Source organism: Thermobia domestica, chromosome 7 (assembly GCF_964235325.1).
Source record: "Thermobia domestica chromosome 7, izTheDome1.hap1.1, whole genome shotgun sequence".
Lineage (NCBI taxonomy): Eukaryota > Metazoa > Arthropoda > Insecta > Zygentoma > Lepismatidae > Thermobia > Thermobia domestica.
In genome coordinates, this window is record NC_137460.1 from 233,852,327 (window position 1) to 233,873,235 (window position 20,909).

The 20,909-nt window shown below is 37.1% G+C and overlaps 2 protein-coding genes across 10 annotated transcripts in view; one reads left to right on the forward strand and one right to left on the reverse strand.

The window, feature by feature from the left end:
• Positions 1-20,909, reverse strand: part of LOC145690740 (ninjurin-2-like) — a 343,377-nt gene that overhangs the window by 298,591 nt on the left and 23,877 nt on the right. The window lies entirely within an intron of this gene.
• Positions 7,924-20,909, forward strand: part of LOC145690739 (uncharacterized) — a 197,445-nt gene continuing 184,459 nt past the window's right edge. Inside the window, exons 1-2 of the mRNA XM_081765923.1 lie at positions 7,924-8,075; positions 16,607-16,709. The gene's annotated coding sequence lies outside the window, so the exon portion shown is untranslated. The remainder of the gene's footprint in view (positions 8,076-16,606; positions 16,710-20,909) is intronic.

The following is a 20,909-nucleotide window of genomic DNA, read 5'->3' on the forward strand; positions in this document are numbered from 1 at the left end:
CACGAAATATTTACATGTGTGACACTTTGCGTGCTGAAATTATTATTATTATTATTATTATTATTATTATTATTATTATTATTATTATTATTATTATTATTATTATTAATAATAATAATAATAATAATAATAATAATAATAATAATAAATATCTACAATATATTATCATTATTCATACTTTATCTTATTTCTGACAACAGTGTTACATACATAATTTTGTCTTCTTCAATCACAAGCCACAGTTGTGCTTATCCGATTCAAATCTATCCTCCATATCATTCTGCCTATTTACTCAGTAAAGTACTACTAGGCTAATATTCATTGATAACAATTCTTTGATCCAATACTTGATCCAATTTGTTTTGCATATACCCATATTCATGTTCAGTTCCATCTAAAGAAACTAGTGTAAAAACAATTTTGTTCCCGAGCGTTATAGTAGTGTATGATAGAATTCCGGCCTATATGAAGGCCCATAAATGTGCAAATTACATGTGCAAATTAGTGCAATATGCATTGGACCGCGGAGAACTTTGCATTTGAATCAATTTTACACGAATCCCGAGAGAACACTTCGCGAATGTAGCATAGATTGTGTCTTAAGTTACTCATATACAAAGTACGACAATAGTCTAGGAGTCAAAGTTTGTGGCTGTCTCATATCGAAAAAAGTATCGTAAAATTGGTGGTCTGTTAGAAAGTGTATATGTACCTGGAAACGTATGACTTCATGCCGACCATCACCCATTCTTTGCAGCGACCATCACCCATTAAGTGAATGAGAGATATATTTATTTATTTATTACTAAGCTACCAGATACAATCTCAGAGCCATTTTACACTGGAGAAATCAACAAATCAACAATAATAACAACATTGGGAAAGGAAGTGGAAGGATGGCGGCCAGGGTCTGTATTTTAAGGTACCATTTCAACATCGACCCAGTGTATCTGAGGAAAACCCTGGTAAACCTGTCAGGATACTGAACTCTGGATTCGAGCATTTGACCTCCCGATTGCGGAGCAAAAACGCTGTAATAATAATAAATCTTTGAGTTTTACGTTCCACGATTATGCCGGCTAAGCTAAAGGAGACGGGAATGATGAGAAATGAATGAAATCGTGGAATGAAGAAAGTGGGAAGAAATGGGAGAGCCCCGAGGAAATCCATGCACACGGTGTTCGTCCACCACAAGGTTCACTTGGCGGGAGCAGAAATGGAACCCGGGACCCCATGCACCAGAGGTGAACGCTCTACCACTGAGCTCTACTCTTATAATAATAATAATAATAATAATAATAATAATAATAATAATAATAATAATAATAATAATAACAATAATAATAATAATAATAATAATAATAATAATAATAATAATAATGATTATTATTATTATTATTATTATTATTATTATTATTATTATTATTATTATTATTATTATTATTATTATTTGTAGAGCAGTAGTGTCATTGATAATAATTGTATTGTGTATGCAAGATACTTGAAGAGAGTACTTGAACTACACATACGATTCGGCTCGATTTGGCTCGTTTTGGCTCGACTCGACTCGAAACTCGAATCAAATTCGAGTCGAGTTGGAGGAAATTTTTCGAGCCGAGTTCAAAGATGTCTGTTTCGAGTCGAGTCGAGTTTCAAAGAAAACTCGCTCGAACTCACTCGTGCTCATCCGTACTCGAAACCCACCCATCGTTCTCTATTCCTAGCTATTCCCTGTAACCCACTTCCCGATATGAAGGACGGTGCCCTTTGGACGGGTGCTATTCGTAGTCGGCTAGCGAAAATAAGAAGTAAGAAACGCAACCTTTGTATTTTACATCTTGTATGGATCTCTATAATGCGATGTACTTTTGGATGTGGAGTTTGAATACCGTATGGTATTTCTTTACTCTACTAAATAGTTTACGTTCTTTATGAACGTGAAAAGAAGAGAGTAGAATACGTGTTTTGTTTGGTGTTGTCGCTGCTATTTTCCATCATCGTTTCCAAATTTGTTTTTATTTTTCATTCGATTTGTAACTCATAATGTAATAAAACGAGGTTTAATGAATTTTGGATTTAGCTAACGTCTCCGGAACAAACTCCTAAATACGATGCTAATATGATAGTTCTAAAATAATTAAATTATCGGGAGAAATTTATTCTATGAATACGCCACTAAAATTCAAGATTAAAAAATACGTATTTTTACTGTTTTGTCTCCTTTCAAAACAAAGAAACGAAGAACGTACCCACATGTTCTAGTTATTACTAAATAAATTTTTTAAGTAGTTAATAATAAATGTTATCATATCACCAACTTTTCAGAATTCCAACTGGTACTTTATTTAATATGGAAATATTTAATACAAAAAAAAAAAAAAAAAAAAAAAAACATTTACAGCCTACACATAACGCAGCATACAATTTCACAAATGCACAGAGAGCAATGCTTTTACGGCTACAGTTACACAAACCATTAAAAGCAACGGAGCAGATGCATAACAAACAAAAAATTTAGAGTTTGAAGTTTAAAGAAGCGTTTAGCAAAACTACACACTTTAATTAAAAAAAATAGTTTGGCAAAATGTTGAACAATACTATTTTCGTAACAAAAAGCACATCCTAAGGTTGAATAATTATGGGACTGTATGATTAACATACTTGCACTTTGTGCTTGTCAGGTCCGTATCCAGGGGGTCGGGCCCCCCTAAATTTTGCTGGTCCCCCTTAAAATTTTCACGGTACGCTTGCAAATGAACTATAATATGGTGATGAACTATAATATGATTGGATCTGGCCCCCCTAACTTCAGCCGCGCCTCCTCCTACAGCTTTGGGCTGGCTACGGGTCTGGTGCTTATTGACAGAATTCTCAATTTACATGTTACAAGCTACAAGTAAATGAGATTTTGAATATTTATTCCATGACAATAACAGTATTTTTTCGCACAGTAGCTACAGTGATGAATTTGATTTCACTTTTAGGTTTTTCCCGTTCAGCACCGGGATTATGAATTCTCGCCGGGAATCGAACTCAGGTCTCCCATACCAAAGGCGCGTATTAAAGACAGAAATCCGCAGAAAAACATTTGGTGGTTTCTGAAGCGAAAACTATTGTGTATATGTGGTGTGTTCGGAACTGCGAGTGATAGATTTATAGTATGTGACTTTTTATGTATAAACAGCTTTTACTGTATGTTAAACACATAGAACATTTGGTGTTTATATATGTTTTTACAAGACCAGAAGATGATCATTTTCAAGAAAGAAGCCTTAAATTTACGTAAGTAATAAAAAATATTACTTTCTACCATGGTAGAGCAATGCAGTAATTTACTATATAATTAGTTCTTTCTTGTATAATGCTTTCAAAACGCAACATTCATTCCTAATTCGATTAGCAATGGTTGTTCATATTGCTGTTCATAGTGAAAAATTGATTTGACTTCTGGGCGAGTATTTTTTGTTGTGAAATTCATCGAATTATCGATGCCTTGTGTGGCAGAAGAGAGTTTGTGAGGAGGATTTTTTAAATTATTATTTTGTGTGGTGAAATCTCCCAATGTTTTCGAATAATGTTCCCATTAAAGTGTCGAAAATTTTAATCAACCGGAAAACACTAGTAATTGGGTTTATTTGCAATTCATTTGCTGATTCCACAATTTAATGCCATTGTTATCAGAACATTTATTTACAATAGTGTGTTTTCTTCGTTGGGGTCTTACATAGAGCAATTTAATAATGATCTTGGTTTCCACTCAAGCGAATTCACTTTCAATTTTTAGAGGGTACAATCGGTCTAAAATGTTAGAAAATATACTGTTAGATTTTTCTAGGTTTTCCCTCTTCTACCAATAGTCTTCCTTCCCGGTGATCGTCTTCTCGTACGAACAGCAACCGTGATTGGTGTAGACCACAAATACAAATAAAACTTGAAACTATGCTTATCCTCAAAGCCAATGACACAAAGAATGATTATTTTAATAATAATAATAATAATAATAATAATAATAATAATAATATTATTATTATTATTATTATTATTATTATTATTGTTATTATTATTATTATAAAATTCACTTAATCTTTATTGGCCAATTTTGTCCCCCACATGTGTTAGGCGCCTATACTCTTGGAGCATTCTCAACTGGTTTTATATTGGTTTCGATCTAACCAATACATTAAGAGATATGGAGAAGCAGCTTCTTGTAATTGATTCAGTGTTCCAAGAATAGGCTCCATCTCTTCCGTTAACCCTCTGTTCAAGTCCCAAGAATAGGCTCCATCTCTTCCGTTAACCCTCTGTTCAAGTCCCAAGAATATGCTTCATCTCTTCCGTTAACCCTCTGTTCAAGTCCCAAGAATAGGCTCCATCTCTTCCGTTAACCCTCTGTTCAAGTTCCAAGAATGGGCTCCATCTCTTCCGTTAACCCTCTCTTCAAGTCAGAAGAATAGGCTCCATCTCTTCCGTTAACCCTCGTTCAAGTCCGAAGAATAGGCTCCATCTCTTCCGTTAACCCTTGTTCAAGTCCGAAGAATAGGCTTCATCTCTTCCGTTAACCCTCTGTTCAATTCAGAAGTGGGGCCACGGAGGCTTAATGATAGAGAGTTCACCACTGGTGCGTGGGGTTCTTGGTACGATTCCCGCTCACGAGAAGTGAACTTTGTTGTGGACAAACACCTTATGCGTGGGTTTTCGCGGGGTTGTCCCGTTTCCTCTCACTTCCTTTATTTCACCATTTCATTCATTTCTCATCATTACCGTCTCCCTTAGCCTAGCCGGTATAATCGTGGGACGTAAAACTGAAAGATTTCATTTTCTCACTTCAGAAGTCTTATAAATCAACTGTTTAAGGTTGTAACTTTGATGGTTATAGAACAAATGCGGCAGCGGATAGCGACAAATGGACTTTTGCAATCGATTAAGCATGTGAAAAGAAGGTACCATCACCATCCACAACATCTGCCAAAACCGAAAGTAGTTGGAATTTACTAGTACTTCCGGTTTCAATACTTATTTCCATAAAACAGAAACGGCGAAGGATGTCAAAAACTGATATTTGACACAGATTCAGCGTTTCAAGGATGAGTTTTTCGTCGCCTTTTATTTACCTGTTTGAAACCGGCAATGGTGAAAATTACGATTTTTCGATTACAGCACTAATTGCATAAAAGATAAAACGGGAAATGGTGATAAGCAGACTTTTCATGCGGATTCAGTCTAAGAATATGTTTCGTCTCTCATTTTATGTTTTAGCAAGTTAGACATCAAAAAGTAATTCCAGTTTTAATGTTCATCTCTATAGAGTAAAAACAGATGAGATAGTGAGTAACAACTTTCTGATATTGATTCAGTGTCCTAAGTACAGGTTCTATCCTTGATCTTACCACGTGGATTCATCGTCCAAGGAACAGTTTTTATCTTAGATCTTATGGCTGATACCGAATTGATTCCGAAACGGACGAGTTGATTCCCATCTGGTGACTGCGTATTTACCCTTAGCGTACGAGTTGATTCCCATACCGTGCGATTCCGATTTCGCATACCGTACCGATTCACGTGTACCAACCACATCTTGGCTGCTTGTAAAGTTGTAGTTAAGCAAACTATCCTAAATAATCCCAACTTTCAAGTTTTGAATAACTCACTTGACAGATGCAAGTTGCAATATAAATTTGAGAAATTTTATACAGTGAACAAACTACAGAAAAAAGAAGAAAATTACTTTTGACTCACCACTTCCGCCACTTGGAAGATGCTGGAGTAAATATGTCAACTTCATTTGCATCACTAAGCACATTACTAAAATATTTTCAATCACTGAACTCAGTCATTCAATAAACACAGACAGGAAACACAATTACAAGCAAAGATGCCGCGGACCACCTATTAAGAAACACTAGTCCACATGCATTACACATTATTATTATTATTATTTTGTTACTGTCATAATTTACGTGCTAAGTTGCAACTGTCAAGCATAAGTAATGGAATTACGTACAAGGGAGAAACTTGTAGCAGATTTTCCGAAGATATTCGTGTTTGTCCCTCACTTTTTTGGGAGTGGTCTACTTCTCGCTTCTCATTTTAACATAAGTTTCAGTCTGAACACCCTTCAATGTTTCTGTCAAGTGGGAAATGTTTGGATGGGGAGAGTAAAATTGAGTGTTCAGTTTAGAGTGGAATGCTTCGCAACAGTTAGTAGTACGTTCAGAACTACTATTAAAGTCGGCCGACATTATGGGTGGGAAGTCGCTGTTTGAGAGAATATAGGTCTCAAGTAAATAATAATAAAAATCGGTTATAGTTAAGGAGCCGTACTTCCCATTTAGGGAAGGACGAGAAACGCCATACTTTCAGGAATTATTCATTGACTATCTAGGATGTTAAAAAGTAGGTAATAGACTGAGTTCTTGCCCTTGTACTTAGGGTGTTTAGGTAGTGCAACAGTAAGATGTATCCTCGTGCACGGGAGATGAGAAGTAGCTGTTCTTAACTATTACCTAAAAATCATCTAGTTTTTCACGTGTAGGTTTGCGGGATATTACATCTTCTACGAAGCAGTCTTCAATTTGGTCTGGTGGGAGAAGAGGCAGTCCAAACAAGGTTTTGAGAAGTGCTCCTAGTTCAGAGTCTTTTGATTTAAAATCCCAAGTCCCAAGGATTGAATTTTTTTCCACCATGACTGACCGAGATTGAATCTGCAGCCTTTTATAGTCGTTTGAGGCCAAACGTAAGCAATTGCTTGGTGGATTGCGGTCACAAAGAAAACGTATATAATGTCTGAATTGGTGATATTTTTAATTAAGCTTCCTTGTGTGTCTCAGAGGTTTTGTTTGGGAGGAAAAAAACGGGAAATAGTTTTTTTTTTATTTACACCGTGAATTATAAATATTTGGTGGAACAGTTTAGGGCAGCTCTTGAAAGCCTTATCTACATATAAAGTTTTCGAATTCTTAAGAAAATCCAAATTACTTTTACACGAGAAACCAACAATATTCTTTTCTGAGTCGTTCACAAACAAAAAGTTTTCGCCCCTGTTTTTGCTGAAAACACTTTTCTCTAGGGCTTCGTGCAGTTCTTTTAAGTTATTAGGCAACTTCGGAAGCTTGCGTGAGCGAGCAGCATTAATATTTTTCCTAATTCGAACTAAATCACGTGTTGTGAGTGTGTCGATATCACTATTAGCTAACTTGATGGTATAAGTTTCGACGGACGTTCACACAAATTTTCTTCCGCTTTCCTTTTGACTGAATTACTAGTCTTTGCCGGTTTAATGTACACTCATTTCCAAAATTATTGTCGCATGTCTATAAATATGTTGTTGTAGAAATATAATTTGATAACGAATTCGCCCGGTATTTCTTATAATGTTAATATGTGTATAATCGGCAAAGGCATGTATGTGGCAAATTTCATGTCAAAAGAGCAGTAGATAACAACAATAAAACGAATTTTTTTTGTCCATTTAGCAACATTTTGTTTTACTCATTCTCCTATGAAATTCACCACAAATATACATTTCCCGATTATACACGTAGTATCAGTATTAAAAGTATCCTGCAAAATCATTATCAAATTATATTCTTATAAGAAGACAGTTATAGATATGCGACAATCATTTTGGACATGAGTGTACCAGAGTTATATTTTTCATGATTATGAACTAATTGCGACCGAACAACACAATTTTAAAAATTTAGGATTACAAAACACTTACATGTTCTTTTCGTACATTTATATCTTTCAACCCCACCAACGAGACACTTATGGAAACAAAATTTGTAATCATCTATCATCAACAGTTGTTTGCCCTTTTCACTTGGCATCACTTCAAACTCCATCGCTGGCACATAATGAACTGGTTTCTCGCAAGTGAGTAGCGACACCTGCAGGAACTATGTGAAAGCAGCCCGGGAATCAACACTGACAGTGAGGGTTCATAATGTTGGGAATCAACTCGGATGTTATCGTTAGACAAACTTGTCGAATGCGGGAATCAATTCCACTACCAAAGCCCCAAGGGACGCAAAACGGCAGCAGCGGATCTTATCACCTGGATTCAGCGTCAACAGGTTCTATCTTTGATCTTATCTATTTTATACTCGAATAAGATTTCTTCATCATAACTTTATCTAGATTCTATCCTTGGTCAGGCCGCAATGGCTCAGTAGTAGAGCCTTCACCTCTGGTGTGCAGGGTCCTTGGTTCAAGCTCAGCTCGCACCAAGTGAACTTTTTGGTGGACAAACACCGTTTGCGTGGATTTTCTCGGGGTTCTCCCGTTTCCTTCCCCTTTTCTGCATTCCACAATTTCCTTTATTTTCATCATCAACGTCTCCTTTAACCTAGCTGGCATATCCGTGGGACGTAAAACTTAAAAAAAGATTTTTCTATCTTTGGCCTTCCTCTTCCTGGTTTTTCTTCTGCCTTCCCGTATATCAACTCAGTGATCCAATCGGAGTGCCGAATAAGATGACCAAGCATGCCGTTTCTGCTTCTTCCTATTATCTTCGTGATCTTTGTCCTTCATTAGCTCCTTTCAGTACGTCTTCGTTCTTTTTCTTTTCGGTTCATGATATGCGCAGCATTATGCACATAGTTTATAGAAACTGAAATTTTATAATAGCGATTATACAAATAGAGTTTTTCTTCTTAGAGCTTCTGACAGCTGGATGTGTTGTATTTTGTTAGAGATTGAAGATCGTACCAATATTAACAGTTATTTATATTATACATCCATATTAATTTGGAATCAATATTATTAGTGAAGTTGAAGCAGTTAAATCTTCTCTGCCCCGAAAGAGGACATGTCCGGGCGGAAGAGAACGGTGATAACCCTTAATTTGGTGCGATTATTTTAACTTTTTAAAATATGTTAAAAGCGTTTATATAAATCCAAGACAGTTGAGAGACATTTTCAGTTTTCACTAGAATAGTTCTGAAATGATTCACATGTTTAATTGTAATCATTATGCTTTGAATTCTTTTCGTCTCTTTTCTTTTGGTGGAGGGGGAAGGGACACGGTGGTTCAATGGTTTTACTCCAATGAGATTAACACTAAAATCGGAAGTATTTTAGACATGTCTAACTTCCGGTTGCAAAAACCTAAAATCAGCGCTTTCTCCGCTGGTCTAGACAAAAAGAGAAAAGAACGTATACGGCGTAATTAAAATGAAATGAAATGAAATCTTTCTGAGTTTTACGTCCCACGGTTATGCCGGTTAGGCTAAAGGAGACGGTGATGATGAGAGATGAGTGAAATGGTGGAATGAAGAAAGTGGGAGGAAACGGGAGAACCCCGAGAAAACCCATGAGCACGGTGTTTGTCCACCACAAAGTTCACTTGGCGGGGGCTGGGATCGAACCCGGGACCCCAAACACCAGAGGTGAACGCTCTACCACTGAGCCACCACGCCCCCCACGGCGTAATTAAGAACGTAGGTTACAGCATGCTTAAATCCTTACAGCAAACGTAAAACTGAAAACGTATATTTACAATACTTTCAGTATAAATGTTCCATCTATACATACTTTCCGTATGAAAGAAAGAGCCTATATATAGGCAGTAAGAGTCTCACATAGAGATGGACGTATATAATATATTTATTGTCGTATGTAATATACGGAAAACTGTTAGATGTCAGACATCCTGCAGTAGCATGATGTAACATGAAAGCGGAAAAAAGAGAGTAAATATGTAGCATATGAATAACGTATTCTTCGTACAGATTTTCGTAGTAAACTTATGGAATCCGTATATTTGTACAGCGGGGGACACTTCTAAATGGTACAGCCATATGGAGATTTACGGCTAAGGTGTACCAATTAGAAGTGTCCTCCGCTGTACAATATACCGCAGTCCGGATAACGGATTTTTCTCAGTGTAGTGACAGGCACGTGCGCCTTTGGTGTAGCGGTACTGGGTTCGATTTCTGGTGGGGAACTTTTCTAATTACAGCTGTCCTCGATGTTTGTATGTTCGTGTCTGTTGCTATCGGTTACTGAAGAAATGAATAAAATGTAGAAAACGACTAAAGTACGAAACATGGTGATAATTAGGATTTAAAATTACTGAAAAAAAGTTTTAGAGCGCTTACCTCTACTGCATGGGTCCCTGGGTCGATCCTTTGCCAAGTAAATTTGTGGTGGACAACATCGTGGTCGTGGGTTCCCTCGGGTTACTCCCTTTCCCTCCACATTCTCATTCCATCAATTTTCCGTCATGCGCTTGCCTTAATCATCTAACTTAGCCTACAAGACATAGTTGAGGAACGTTGAACTGAAATATTTCATTTTAATTTTATTTTCCTTTTCTTATATTGCCATTGTTAACTTTGAGTTTTGTTCAATATGAAATCTGAGTTATCATGGTTAAAAGAAATAAAAAGAAGACATTTTTGCAGTTTACACAGTTCATTTGATTGCAGTAGCCCGTGCTCCCTTAATGTTCTCACATGCCTCTCAGGAAGTACCTTCAAGGTTGAGAAGCATTAGCCCACTGGCGTCTCTGACATGTAAAATTTGGGTGGGACATGAAAGAAAGTGATTTAAATGGTACTACCTAGCCCAACCTGTTTATCAATTTCGATTCCATTTGTTACCTTTCTGATAACCTTCACGGACCCCCTAAGGTATATCAAGAACTCGATTACAATCGTAGGGGCCGCGGTGGCTCAGTGGTAGAGCGTTCACCTCTGGTGCCTGGGGTCCCGGGATCGATCCCAGCCCCCGCCAAGTGAACTTTGTGGTGAACAAACACTGTGTGCGTGGGTTTCTTCGGGGTTCTCCCGTTTCCTCCCACTTTCTTCATTCCACCATTTCATTCATTACTCATCATCACCGTCTCCTTTAGCCTCACCGGCATAAACGTGGGACGTAAAGCTCTGAGATTTTATTTCATTTCATTTTTCGATTATAATAGTTTCGCAGCCTAAATATAAGTATTATTATTTATGTGATATTCTGTCGTTAGTAAATAAATTATATTAGAATAAAATATTGAATATTTTGTACTTCAAAATATTGGGGGTACGCGTCACCCTCGTCTCCCCGCGTCAGAGACGCCCGTGCATTAGCCTTCTGGATATGTGAAAAATACTAGAATACGGGACTTTGTGATGTATCTCATAGATACACTGAGAAAAATCCGTTATGCCGACAGCAGTATATTGTATATAGAAATATACGGAATCCTCATGTTTACTACAGAAATCAATACAGAACATACGACATCCTTATGCTATATACGCAGTAACCTTAGATGTTACATCCTCCCGTTGCAGAATATCTGACATCTTCCGTATATTATATACGTATAGCCTACGTATGTTGCATACGTCAGCTATATGTTACATACATCTATCTGTATGTGAGATTCTGACCGCCGACGTTTGCTGTACGTTAAGTCCAAGAGCTATAGGATTTACATATGTATTCTACGTTATTATGTACGTAACATATGTTTTTTTCCTCAGTGTATCGAAGAATGAACACAGACTAAAAATAAATAAATAAAAGGCGTTGCTCATCAAAAAGTCGATTGTGTATCAAGAAAATCACGACAGGTTACGAGAAACAAGTATTTAAAAAAAACTATTATTATTTCAATGCATCTCTTAAGTATCGCAGAAAGCATTTAATGCGCTTGGGACACTAATCTTTATCCTTCAATTCCTTGTTGAAAGTGTTTGGACGACACTAACTGCTCGTAACACTGGATCAAGCGTGCATCCAGAAATTTTTGTTGAGAGGGTTCCAAGCTTCGGTTGGGGGGCGGTCCAATATTACAACCCAATATGTCCATATAGGAGGGGGGCGGTGCCTCATGTCCCTTTCACATTATCCGGCGATTTGCCGGATCCGGTTCCGGCGAATTGCCGGACGAGGTAGAAAGACACTGCAAGCAATGAAGCTTTTCACATATGTGCGGCGGTCACCGGACATTCATCCGGCGAGCAAAAACAGCCGGATCTCCCTGCTAGAATCCGGCGCGGCAAATCGCCGTGTATAGCCAAGCGGAACACTACAAGCAATGGCGCTCTTCACATATACGCGGCAAACTACCGGATGGGTGTTGGGGGAGGAAGCAAGTGTTGCCAGGAAAGAGCAGAAAGTGGCTGCTATAATATGGGAGCGTGTGGTTTTGTGTGTTATGTGAAGTGTGTTTGTGTATGTGGTTATGTTCTAGCCCAGTACATCTGGAGTAATTAACCAAACCTGTATATACAATATATGGGGAAAGATGACATGTAAAATTAATTGAAAACTACCAATACTACCGAAGTGTCGAAATCAATATAAATTATTATTTTTCTATGTAATAGAAGATTGGGAGATGTCCGTGTAGCACTAGACAAATGACCTTCTATAAATTTGTGGTGACCCAAAATTGAAATATACACTATCAAATATTTCAGCAATACAGTCTTTTGCTATATATTTATGTACTATTTTGCTACGCAAAGCAAGAGAGAATTCATGATGTGATATTTGATAAATATACCGTATTTTATATATTTTATAATTATCTGGCTGTAATTTCTTGAATAGTCCTCTGAATTCAGAGACTAGAGCAGTGCTTTAAAGAGACTCGAGTCAATAGTCGGAACGCTTAAAACAAACGAATAAACACGAAATAGTATAATAATAATAATAATAATAATAATAATAATAATAATAATAATAATAATAATAATAATAATAAGAAGAAGAAGAAGAAGAAGAAGAAGAAGGATAACCAAAAATATTCTGATTTAGGAAAAACTCCAGGTTTCGGAAAATCTTTAGAACCACACACTAAATTTGGTCATACCTATTATTTGTCGTAAGAAGAATTCCACTAGTATTATACTGGCAAAGGAAGTACTAGAACTGAAGAACTAATTTTACATTAGCTTTGAATGAAATGACAACACACAATCAAGATGTAGTTTCAAATACATAAAAAAAAAAACATATAACTACTGGATTAAGTTTTCTAGTAATAAAGTTCTAAATTTTGTATTACGTCCTATGGTTCTGTTGGCTAGGCTAAAAGAGACGGTGATGATGAGAAATGAATGAAATGATGGAATGAAGAAAGTGGGAGAAAATGGGAGAACCCCGAGAAAACCCACACAAACGTTACTTGTCCAACACAAAGTTCACTTGGCGCAAGCTGGGATCGAACCAAGCACCCCTGCACCAGAGGTGAATCCTCTGCCACTTACCCACCACGGTCCCCTCGTTTTATTGAAGTGAAACAATTTAACATCAACTTATTTCTTCACAATTCTTTTAACACAACAAATGTTCGTCGAAAGTTATTCGCGTACTGAATTGAAAGAGAGACAGTATTTAAGACAAAATATTTGATTTGGATTTAAAACTTTAATTTATAACCCCCTTCATCGTGACTTGGTCGTGATAATCGGTCCTGACTCAAAAATATGAATTGTAGGGGGGAAAATATGACCTAAAATGTGTTAAAAGGTCTTTCTAAGAAAATATTCAAAAATAAAAAATAAAAAAAAGGAGGTTGCTACCCGTCTTTCCAAGCTGCCTTTTGCAGGTCAATTTACGGTCGAATCTGAGGATCCTGTAGTATGTGCTTACTTTCAACAAGTTTGGACTTTTTTTTCGATTGGAAACTTATTTTGCCCTCAGGAGTAATCCAAAATGGCCGAGCCTAACATTTCTAACTCAAAAATACGAATTTTGGGAGAAAATTATAATGATCTAAAAAAAAAAAAATAATAATAAAATAACAAAATCAAAAATTTAGAATTAAAACAAATTGGATGAATTGGTTCCAAAGTTTTGAATTAGTAGACCTAAGAAAAAAAGTCCCCTTTTCAATGGTCTTTGAAAAAAAGGACTTTTTGGCGTGAAATTATTCCCCTCCTCCTTAGAATTCGAAATTATCACAAGGAAAAAGGGGCCCCGGGAAAAATGTTATAGAAATCTTATACTCTGCCTAGCCATACATTATTATTTTTATTACTAATTTAGTCTAAATTCAGTGGCGGATCTAGAAGGGAAAACATGGGGGCTTCCAGAACCCAGGCTATCATAGATATATCATGAGTTTACTATAAACTTACAAAAATATATAATATGTTAAATTATTATTGTCACTCAAAAAACTGGGGGACCTAGGCCCCCCTGGCCCCAGGCTAGATCCGTCACTGGCTACACTATTCTATTGATTACAGAAAGGACCTGGATCCATCACCTTGGAAATTCAGCTGCGAATATATGTAAGGTACTATTGATAAAGGAATTAACTTCTTGTGTTGAGTGTTTCGTCTCGTATATTGTAGTGAAATGTTTTAACATGTTTTTTGTTCAATATCTTATGACTATACGAAATTGACTCAGATCCTTTCTTCAACCATCTATTCAATTACATTAAATTTAACGTTATCTATGTGTACAAAAAATACAAATTATCTTATCTTAATGTTACAGCCAACATTTCTGGAGGTTGAATACAGTTCCTAAATTTTGAATTCTGCCTCTGCAGCTGGGTCCGTACGCGATCCAACAACTCATCAAAAGATGCGATAGACATACGAAAGTAATTAAAGAATTTTCCTTCGTTTTCCCTTAATTGTGGAAACAGTATAGAAAAATCTCCTTCAAGTACCGCTTCTCTAAAAAAGGGTGAACCCATATGTGTCTCTGACTTTTTTTTCTGCCTGTGTCTTAACAAGGCGAGTAGAAAACACATTTTGCGTCTGTCCATTACACCACAACACGACAAGAGTCACTGAGTTTTGTTTCTTCAGTTGCACAGCAACCCTGCTCGCATATTTTTCATCCACGGCAAAACGCCGGATAATATGAAAGGGGCCGAAACCGGATTCGGCAAACAGCCGGAACAGGATCCGGCAAATCGCCGGATAATGTGAAAGAGGCATCAGTGGTTCAGCTTTCACCTCCGGTGCTTGGGGTCCCTGGTTAGATCCCAGCTCCCACCGTGTGGACTTTGTGGTTGATGATCATCGTGCTCGTGGGTCTTCTCCCACTTTCTTCATTTCACCATTTCATTCATTTCTCATCATCACCGTCTCCTTTAGCCTAACCGACATAATCGTGGGACGTAAAACTCAAAGATTTCATTTCATTTTTTTAATTCCATATAGTATTGAACGGGTATTATTCTGCATCCGAAAAGACGATAGTAATTGTAAAATACTTCCACCTAAATTTTTAAAAAATAACAAAACTAGATTGTTTTTGTAAGAGAAAGAGTACAGATAAAATGAAAGATCAAATTTTCATGCTACAGCAATCATTTCCTTGCATCAAGTATAGTTTTATTGAGAAAGTGTACAAATTAATTTTGAGTTAGAAAGGTTTTTTTTATGGGGTTCAGACTCGGTTGACAGACCCGTATCCACGGAGGGTTTAGGAGGGCCGGCCCCCCCTACATTTTTGCTGGCCCCTCCTAAAATTTTCACGGTAGACTTGTAAATGAACTATAATATGGTGATAACTATAATATTGTTGGGTTGGCCCCCCTAACTTCTACGCCCTCCCTACATTTTTGGGCTGGCTACGGGCCTGTCGGTTGACTCTTTCCTCCATGGGTGTTTCCTTGTCAGCGTTGCCAATGTGTGTGTAATTACACAAAATATGTGCAATTTTGTTCTGTGTGTGCATTTTGTGTGTAATGTCCATCTGTGTGCATTTTATGTGTAATTTGGCACAGTTCAAAATTTTGATCATTGATGATTTTGGCGAAGTTCTTTCATTCAAATATTCATTATTTCATTTTTTTCCCTGAAAACTACGAGTGCTAACCAGTGTTGCCAATTTAACCACTTTGTCGCTAGAACTAACGACTTTTGGAAGTGTCTAACGAGATTTTTTTTTTAATTTAGCGCTTAGCGACAAACCTAGCGACATTTAGGAATTCAAATATTTTGTTCTGTATTTATATTAAAGGTTCCAAAATTTTGCAGTTTGTGATACTAATAATTACTTTTACACACTCGGTTGCATGTCTACTACTATGAGCGACTTACTTCGTTGGATTCATCGCTGCTATGAGGATTATGCCCTTCTGCACTGCGGGTTTGCAAATCCGGGAATTTCTCGTATCTAAGTAGTTGAACCACTGCCTTTGTAGCAGGCGGTGAGTTGAGTAATAGCTGGTAACCTCTTGCATCGCACAGTACGTGCAATGACAATGGCGCTGAAGAACATTGTGCTTTTCTGGTTCAATGTAGTGCGTGTGATGTATATATTAATATAACTGCGGTTGTTCTTAATATAACTTTTAATGCTATATTTATTAATTTTGTATTCTTCAGAGTGCCTAGTGTAGTGGTTTTGTAAAGATGATCATATTTTTCAAAGAAAAAATACTCCAGTCTTCCATTGTACATGGAAAACATTTAAATTATTTTAATCGCTTTGGAAAATTATATAGCGACTTTTTTTAAGCGACTTGAAAGGAGGATTTTAGCGACTTCTAGCGACTTTAGAGAACTGAACTAGCGAAATTGCACGCTCACGAGTTGGCAACAGTGACGCTAACGCCCAACTCCAGGGCACGGTGGCAATAAAACCGATCTTGCTTCCTTTGTCATTTCTTATCTCATTTCTTGTTTTTCAGAAGCGGGTGTCATGACCGTTAGCCCAGATCTCCGAGGTTCAAGGAAAGCAATATGAACAAATATTGACCCTCGATGGTGGCCAAAACATGAGGGAGGAGGAGGGTAAGAAGTCTATTTGTCTTCTCATCACTTGTGAAGAAAATGCAATTTTGCAAACAGATGAACAACAGAGTGAACGAGAGGGATGGTAGGACTTTTATTGAACGAAGGACAAAAATGAAAAAAAAAAAAAAGAGAGAAAAGTTAGATCAAAGATTCAACACACTTTTCTGCGACAAAGGGCGGGAACAAGATGACGGTTTTACTATAATAATAATAATAATAATAATAATAATAATAATAATAATAATAATAATAATAATAATAATAATAATAATAATAATAATAATAATAATAACTATATCAGTGTCACGATGTCGTAGACGTTCACTAAATTGTCTCGTGAATCAAAAAAGGTTGAGAACCAGTGGCCTAGAAAACTGATGCTTGCTATCAATTGGGGAATTATTAACATCATTAGCCATAGTCAAAATGATTTGTGTTATAAATAGAAAACAAGTCTAGTGCATGCCCATTTCTATTTGTCTATAGACTATATTAAAATGCGACATCAACAGCTATGAAGATCAATGAACAACGTTGATGTTCCGAAGGTCACTAGAACCAAGACCTCATTGTGTTTTGTGTATGTATGTGTATTTTGGTCGTCAAGGAAACCCTCACAGGTGCGTGACAGCTAGGAATTTGATATAAATCTTGGTTCTTGTCACGTATAAACATACATCGTCATTTATAGATTGCTCACTCACTATTGGCAGATACATTTCCTTTGAATTTGCTAGGTTTTTTTCTTTCTCTTTTTAATTCTGCAACAATAACTTGTCACATCAATGATAAATATAGCAGCAATTCTTTCACAGTATCTTGTACGCATATCGAGACTGACTTTATGAAAATTTCTATTTTGTATTAAGATATATTACTTTTGAACGTCTAACAATAACGAATACATAATCCGATTTCATTGAAGTGTCAAAACTCTTCTTTTAATCTGAACAACCTCATTATTAAACCTATGGGATGATATTGTTAATCGTTATGCCAGAGGTAACTCTTGGTGGTTATTCAAAATTTAAATGAACATTACTGCTGTCTACGGTTATAAGATGCCCGGAAATTCAAACATATTGAGATGTGATAACTACAAAATAGTATTGAGTTCTATGTTTGCTAATATAGATATGAATTATAGGTTGGGGGAAGAAAAAAAGGGGATGCGAGATCTTAACTGATTCTTGTAGTACTCGACGAGAGAAATCGATTAGTGAAAGTATTTTCAAAATCGGCGCAGGCAAACATGGAGAAAATCGCATTTTCATGTACCGGTTCAAAATGGGGAAGAAAAAAAGGGCCCACAAATTTTTCCTTCCCTGTTTTGAACCGGTATATGAAAATGAGATTTCCTTCATGTTTGCCTGCGCCGATTTTGAAAATTCCTTCACTAATCGATTTCTCTCGCTGAGTACTAGAAGAATCAGTGAAAATCTCGCGGGCCCCTTTTTTCTTCCCCCCAACCGAATTATATATTAAAAGAATGCCATCATCATTATAGGTATTCTGCCATTACAGTCAGAAATAAAATGAAAATGAAATCTTTGAGTTTTACGTCTCACGGTTAAGCCGGTTAGGCTAAAGGAGACGATGATGATGAGAAATGAATGAAATGGCGGAATGAACAAAGTGGGAGGAAAAGGGAGAACCACGAGAAAACCCACGAGCACATTGTTTGTCCACCACAGGGTCCACACGGTGCGAGCTGGAATCGAACCAGGGCCGCGAGCTGGGAGGTGAACGCTCTACCACTGAGCCACCCCCCATTACTGTCAGGTCACTTGCCGCAGCTGAGAAGTATCCATGCTCTGCGGCCTTCCGCTCATCTCTTCATCTTGATGTACGAATTTTCTGTTTTAATATCGTCTACTAATTGTAGTTTGCTTCGTCCCACCCTCTTTTTCGTGACATGATGGTCAGAACGAGGCAATCGGTGTCAAATGTAGAAGTAGAAATAGTAGAGGGGAAATAGAACAAGAAACTAGTTTTCGATACGTGGATAGTATTATTAGTGATGATATGAAGTGTGAAGCTAAAACTAAAGCGTGAATAGGAATGGCGAAAGCAGCCTTTAAGAGGAAGAAAATACTCTTTTGTGTGACCTTGAATAAACAGTTGAAAAAAAAAAAGACTCATAAAATGCTACGTTTGGGGTATTGTACTGCATGATACAGTAACATGGACATTACGCAAAAAACGATGACAATAATATTGAAAGCTTTCGAAATGTAGGTGTGGAGAAGAATGAAGTGAATTATGTAGAAATGATGCGGAAGAAAGAACAAGTATAGATATTATTAAGAAGAAGAGAAACTGGTTGGAAGTGAAATAAAATGAAATTTTAGCGTTTTACGTCCTACGTTTATGCCGGTTAGGCTAAACAAGACGACGATGATGAGAAATGAATGAAATGGTGAAATGAAGAAAGTGGGAGGAAACGGGAGAACCCCGAGGAAACCCAAGCGCACGGTGTTTGTTCATCACAAAGTTCACTTGTCACGAGCTGGGATCGAACCAGGGACCCCATGAACCAGAGGTGAACGTTCTATCACTAAGCTACCGCGGAAAAAAATAGTTGGGACATTGAGGAATTGTATATGAGGGACGTATTAGAGGGTATAGTTGCAGGATGTTAAATTTAACTCATATGGCAGTTAATATGTTCTTGCAGTTACTTTTAAGTAGAAAGAAAATACAGAAACTTTATAAGTTATAAACCTATTAGGACGCATACGTAACCTATCTAGAACTAGGTCCGTAGTGCGAACAGTAATACGAGGGAGAGGAACATTTTTAGGCCCACATACACTGCCAAAGAACTGAAAGTTTCAGTTAACTTAAAGTGGTCACATAAGAGCTGAATCTCCTCTACCCACGGACCTGTCTAAAATGGCATGGTCCTTAATTCAATAAATGACCTACTATCTCAAAACTAAGGAACAATGTTGAAAATGAAGGGCTGAGCAGGGTAATTGAATTACAGTACATCACATATCATAGTTCACCCTTGATAGGCGCTTTGATTCAATTCGATATGTTTAGATGCTCACTACTCTACAATTATTGAACGGCAGAGAACGGGAATGTGCGAACTCTAATAAACAGATTTGGTATATTCGCAGTTCGCCACCTCACGTGTAGCCAACCCAAAAATGTAGGGGGGGGGAGCGGTAGAAGTTAGGAGGGGCCCGATCCAACCACATTATACTACATCACCATATTATAGTTCATTTGCGAGCCTACCGTGAAACGTTTAGGAAGGGTAGTAAAAATTTAGGGTATCCGGACCCCTCGGATACAGGCCTGTCATCAGGTTCACTTCTGATGCTTAACGGAGGTTGAAATAACAGAAACACCCTCGTACGTTAATAATATCTATGCTTTATGATTTACGAAACCTGAAATTTAATTTTAATCATTGTTTCTGAGGTGATTGTAGTACAGTAATGGAGGTCAGGATACTTTTACTGCAGCAGAAGATTCAGCTGATGGCCCGATTTACTGACGAAGAGTCACGCTTTATTGTTTTTGTTCAACAACGGTCCCGGCTGGAAAATAAGTGTGCATAGGCTCGGAAACGTTGTCCACTCAAGTCGGACACGTTGTCCAATTCGTTGGCAATGGTTTCAGCAAGACGGGCCTAGGTTGCATAGATTTGAAGCGGTTTTGATTTGTGTTCAATCAAAATTCAACAGTAATGTTTTCAAATTGCTACACACATTTATTTCAAAATGAGAGTGAACTCTAATTAGCCAAAATTTAAACGCATCTAAATATTTCTTGTGAGGATCCCAAAATCACGAAGTTTTTAAACGAGCACGCAGCAATCAATAGATCATTTGAAAGCAAACAAAGAACAGTGCACTGCAAAAGTTAGTCTTGCAATCTTTGCTCAGATATTTGACATATGCAACCATCTGAGAGAAGTGAAAAATAAACAAAGTGATCATTTCGAACAAGTTTTCCAAAATTTCAAACTTTTTTTCTATCAAATTAAGATGTGCTCGTATGCAACTTTTGTGTGTGTAAGCATAATAAATCCGTCAGTCTATATCAAGATAGTTCTTGTAGAACTCAGCCAATTTTAATGAAACTTGGTATGTGCCTTCCTTCTACTTGTAGAAATAACCCTATTATTTCGGGTTTCAATATATCAAGTATAAGAAGGTGAAATCTATCCCATATTACAAG